The following is a 6,271-nucleotide window of genomic DNA, read 5'->3' as shown; positions in this document are numbered from 1 at the left end:
ATGTAATTGGTTGGTTTTTGGTAAGACCATGAAGATGGCTATTGAAGGAGATTGAGTTTTTCTCTGTGATCCTAACATTTACTTCAATTATGATGACTTGTGATTAGTCTAAGTAGGTGTTGGTATGGTGTTGAATTGAAATGTCCTGACTATGACTTGTGATGTGTTGGCTAAGATGTAAATGATATGAGGATCGTGATTATTTACCAATGTGCCATATTATGAAGTGATATGCTAATCTCACCTATGTGAATTGTAATGAGAGGACTTACTAATGCAATTCTTATAGAGCTATGATGATGATGATGATTATTTAAGGGATAGACCCTACGACCTACATTAATCTATGATGAATAATAAAGATATTAAAGACACTTCAAAAGGGACTCTTGCTTAGCACCCAGTGAACTAGAGTGAAGAGTGTCCCTTCCCACATTGTGAAGGTAGGATCACTAATGTACTCTTGAGATTGGAGACCATAATGCATGTAGAATAAAGAAGGTTCCAACTATATCTCCTAGTTCTTGAACTATGTTACCCTCATAGGAATAATAGCTAGTGGATCCACGTAGTTGCTATATTCATGTTTTGGTTTTACCTTGACAAGTAGTCTGCCTTCCTTCGGTGTAAGGTTACATGACACAGAATTCCATATTAGCTCATGTGTTCTATGTCGATTAAGGCAAGATGTTCCCAAAAAGTAAAATGAACTAAATGATTGAACTCTAATTAAGATGACCTAAGGGGTTTAGATTAGTCTAGGTAGGGGTATGGGAGTCTACCTAAACATTACACTAGTTGGTCTTGAAGGAAGTTTTAGGATGATGTTCTTATGTATGAATATGCTTATAATAGTACATGATATGTATATGATGAACTTGCACATTGTTGATACTATATGTTGATTAGTTTCACTTATGAATATGTGTTGGTTTACATTGTTAAAGTATGATGATATGTACTCTTTAATGACATGCTATGTGGGATGTTGGTCATAATTCATGTTGGGTTACTTGATTGACTAAGGTTATGGGGTTTTGCTTGGTCATTGCACTTGTTAACTTAATAGGATTTTCATGGGTAATTGTCTTGCTTTGGTCATGTTAAAATATACTCTTATTCATGCGTGTTGACGTTAGTACTTGATGATCGAGTTACTTGATTATGTGTTCAATTATATGATATGCATGTTGACTGCCTAGACTTTGTATTATTGGACTTGTGATTTACCTGTCTATGACTAAATGAATATGTTGATTGGTATGTTCTTCTTTCTAAAGGTAAAATAGCATCCTTTAATGAAATGTCCCTTTTAAGCATGTTTTTCATGATATGTGTGCATACAATCTCATAGTTAGTACAAGTGGTGTATTAATCCTATTTCTTCCTTTTTCCCGACATTTTAGGATCCGGCCATTGAAGGGATTTTAGAGACGACTTTGAAGAAGACTTGGAATTTTTGATCATCCAAGTTAGGTAGGTCCTCACTTTCCGAGGGCAATGCCACCATCAAGCTTATGAAGTTCTTTAGTGTATATATATACTAAGTAATCCTCATATACGAAGGGTCTATGTATACTCGATAAATACATAATATGTGTATGCAGAGGTCTATGTAAACCTCAATGTAGAAGTAGTAAAAAGTTTTAAATTTCCACTAAATTTGACCTATGAATGTAATGATGTAAGCTAAGAGGCTAATCTTAGTCCTCAAAGAGGATGACGACACTGGTTACGTATAGGTGGTGCTACCCAGATCTGACATTTAGGATGTGGACTCTCTATATAGTAGCTCTCTTGCTCATGATTACCAGGTTCTAAATAGGATCTTTTTTTTGTCTAGTACATATATATTGATTTCGTTCATTTCTCTTATTGTGTTTGTAAAATTATTCTTATATTGTGGTTGGTTGATATTAATTATAACCTTACTCCAATTACTTGTCATTCCGGGTCATGGATTGACTGACTTACTAGTGGATTATTGTAGGTGCTATAATGACTCAAATTTTTGGATCGTGACATTACATGATAACAAAACTATTAAATAAATAAATAGACGGAAAAAAAGATTGAAACATGAAAAGTCATAAAGATTAAGACATGCAAATAAATTATTTATAGAAGCAAATGATGGAGAAAAAACTAACTTATCTAAGGAAACCAAATAAAAGATAAAAGGATAGATGTTAAACATTGAAATAAATCAAGTATTAAGGAAAGCAATAACATGTAAGGCATGATTTAATTATGGAGAGAAACCAAATGGAAGTAGAAAGGAGAATAAATTAACATTGTACAAGAATACATGAAGAAACCAAAAAAAAGGAGGATTTAAACACAGATATTAATTAATTATAAAATCAATCAGCAAAGAAGGAAATAAAAAACACAAAAAATAGAGTTTAAATATGAAAAGAAAGAATATCTCTTTCAGAAAAACAAATAAGAAAAGCAATTACATATGAAAATAGACATATTTAAGAAAACAGAAACGATAAAAGGAAAGGGATTACATGATACTAGAAATATATAAGGAATCAATTTTATTTTTTTTTTAAAAAAAATTAAATTCGTCTAACATAAAATGTGGTACAAATATCTTAATGGGTATGAACATATGGAATTATTGTATCACCATCCGAGCCTACACCATGGGTGAGGCCGGCACTCGAGAACCATTGTTGGCCCCAAGCGAACCCTTATCCTGGCTAACTACAAGAGGAAGACTAACTTAAGCATACGAAACTTAAAAACTAAATAAAGATTAATGAAATTTAAATAAAAAACTTTAACTCAAAAGAAAACTCTAAATAATAAAATATAGTCAACTCGCCCAAAATAGACAACTTAGTCTTTGAAACATTTAATTAAATAAATCAATAGACTTGTGAAACTCTATTGTCTATCTATAAAGCCTCTAAACGACAAAGATGAAAGTCAGGCCAAGACCCACAACCTCCTAACAACTGATATAATTATAAGGTAAATGAAATCCTCCGAAATCAAGGAGACTCACCATAGCCAACTCGAACTCCATGTGGTATCAATGAACCTCTTGTTGATGATCCCGAATACCTGAATTTGTATCATGAAAAGATGCAGGGCAAATGGCTCAGAACGTGAAATGTATGTAAGAGGAATTCTTAAGTATAAATATAAGCTTGAACTATAATAGAAAGGAAATATACTTACCTCTTCTCAACTCACTCAACTCAAAGAAACATAGTTCAATTCAACGATAAGATGTACACACACAAAAAAGAACTGTAAAGTTTTTAATTGAAATTTTCATTAAAATTAAAATGTGAAAGTTTGGTCTTGAGTCGAGTGTGTTGGATCCCGATTCAATATTAGCGGTTGAAATTTTGATTTGAAAGTCGAATTATGGGTCTCGCATCAATTTTTAATAGTCGAGGTTGCATCCTAATTTGGAAGTCAAGTCTCAATTCGAGTGTCGAAGTTGAAATTTGAATTGATCGATCATGTTCAAGTTCGAGTGTCGGGATTAAGTCTTGGATTGGATATACGGTCTCAATTCGAAATAAAGGGCCTCGAGTCGACATATTTTCTACTCCCCAACCAAGCATAATTCATAAGAAATTAAGTCAGAATCCACTTATTTTTCAAAAAAAAAAAGACGTCTTCCGCAATAAAATATTTTCATTTGTACCAAACACACCATAAAAAAACATTTTTATTCATACTAATTGGGTACTGCTATTTTTCCATGATGCTACAAGATTGATTTTCTTTTACTTTTGTCCATGATTCAAAATAACTCGTAGTGAATAAATAATTTGATTTTGAATTTGTTACATATCTTTTATTAAAATTAAGGATAAAATTATGTTAAAATATTATTGTGATAATATATTTGAACTAAAAATATAACGAAAGGATTATACATAACCGAGAATATAACTGGGCTATATATGTTCAAACTAATTATGATAGTACTACAAAGATTTTATTGATCAAGGTCCATTTCATTCTTCTTCATCTTTTTTTCGTTGCAGTTGATGTTGTTTTACTCATATAAAAATAAGAAACAAGGTAGGTTATTTCGAAAATAATTATCTTACTGGAATTAATATTATGAAAAAAAAATACTTTCAGTTTTAATTTTTAAAACTTACTAAGATATTTTCAATCCAAATAAGAAAACTAAAGTACAATGACGTAATTACAACCTTATTAAATACATGTCATTATGAGTGAAAGAACTTTCATATTAATTTTTCTTAATGAGTTCATTATGTTTTCAAAAACATTTAGTTTACAATATAAGTACTAATATATTTGTAGGATTACACACACATATAGAAAAAAACATAACTAATGAATAATATGAAATTTACTTTATCTAGACTTTAAATAAATAAAAATATAAAATAATTATTAAAAATAAAAAACTTGTGGCAACATCATTTCTTTTTATTTGCCATTGAAATTAATGACATTTGATGATAGGATTCTGATATGAAGAGAGTCAAAACTAAAAAGAAAGTGTAACTGATAAATTTGACATTTTTTAACAATTCGTTTTCTGTGTGTATTAAAAATGAATAGTGTGGTTTGTTTTAAATGTAACATTTTAATGAATGAATTGCAATAATTTTAGTTTTCAACTTATTTTTATTTTTCATTGGACCCGATGTTTGGAGTAAGAAGCTCTGATTAAATATGAATTATACAATGCGGAGTCCATTAGAGAGTGATGCTTTCAATATAATTTTCTCTGTATCTGTATCTGAATATGTATAGACCAATAAAGGGTAACAAATAGAAAAATTAGAAAAAATAATTTTAAATGTTTGAATTTTGATAATTAGACCAATAAAGGGTAATAAATAGAATAATTTCAAATTTAGATTTCTTGAGGTTTTACATTATTTATTAGATATATGTTTTTAAAAAATCACTAAGGTTATTTTTGATATAAGAGAATAAATAAAATATTTTATCTTATTTTTTAATAATATTAGTAATATCATTTGTAATTAATCATACAATGTGAAAGATATGATAGCGAAACAATGACTTCATGATTATTCTTTTTTAACATTAATATACATAATTATCGATTGAAATAATTAAAATAAAAAATTAAAATATTATTTAATGAAAAGTTAAGAGACAAAACTATATTTCTGTTTGGACTCAAACAACAAAAAAAATGGTCAACATAGTTATTCATATGGTTACACTAATATGCATAATAACTTGCAGCATATGCTATAATACATGTCTCAAAGAAAAAAAAACAATCTGAATTAGAGCTTTCTTCAACTAAAGAAGTATATTAGACATATAAAAATGATTTTCATTCTTATTATTTCTTGAATCTCATCGTTTAAAGTAATATTTTTTTTGGTTAAAATTTTTAATGATAGAGAACTCAATGGCCGATTTTTATCATAAAATGATAATGATCAAGTTTTCGTGTTGTTGATTGATGATGATAAAGAATTTATTAGAAAGATGGTTTATTTACTCGAGTCTCACGAGTATAGAGGTAAATATGCTCTACTCCAAAAAATACGTATAAAACATAATTTTCTGTGATATGTTTAATTTTCATATTAGATTTTATTGATATGATACTTGTTGTATTATTTTTTATTTTATTTTGTATCAATCACCTTTAGATCTCATTAATTTGGTAAAATCTTCAATTTGTTTTTTTGGTTGTCATAACGATGTTTCTTTGCTTGTTTATGTTTTTTTATTAGTTACTAAATGACTCTCTATGTAATTTCTTTTATAAGATTGTCACAATCAATTAATTAATTTTTATTTATAGATCTATATAATTTTTAGTAGTAGAGGTAGTTTGTATTAATTTTCCTTTGAGAGATATAATCAATATAGATCAGTTTTTCTACTTAACAATTTATTTATATGTGTTTTACTCTTGATCTTTTTGTAGACAAAGAGAAGAAAATATTCTTTGTCAATTGATCTAGAGCGACAAAGAATGGGAGGACAAAACCAATTAAATTCTTTAAATATAAATTTTAATTAGGACTTAGGTCTTTAATTTTAATAAATTTATTTATATTTTAGAGAAATAAATTATTTAGATAGTGAAGGCACACGATAAAAACTTTGTGAAGAAAGAAAAGAGAGAAAATGATGAGAGTCAATTTTACTTTTATTATTACTAATTATTATTATTATTATTATTATTATTATTATTAATTATTATTATTGTTGTTGTAGTTGATTTTTTTTTTGTTGTTATTGACTTTAATATAAAATCTTCTTA

This window comes from Solanum lycopersicum, chromosome 7 (genome assembly GCF_036512215.1).
Source record: "Solanum lycopersicum chromosome 7, SLM_r2.1".
Taxonomy (NCBI): domain Eukaryota; kingdom Viridiplantae; phylum Streptophyta; class Magnoliopsida; order Solanales; family Solanaceae; genus Solanum; species Solanum lycopersicum.
This window is presented reverse-complemented; position numbering follows the sequence as displayed.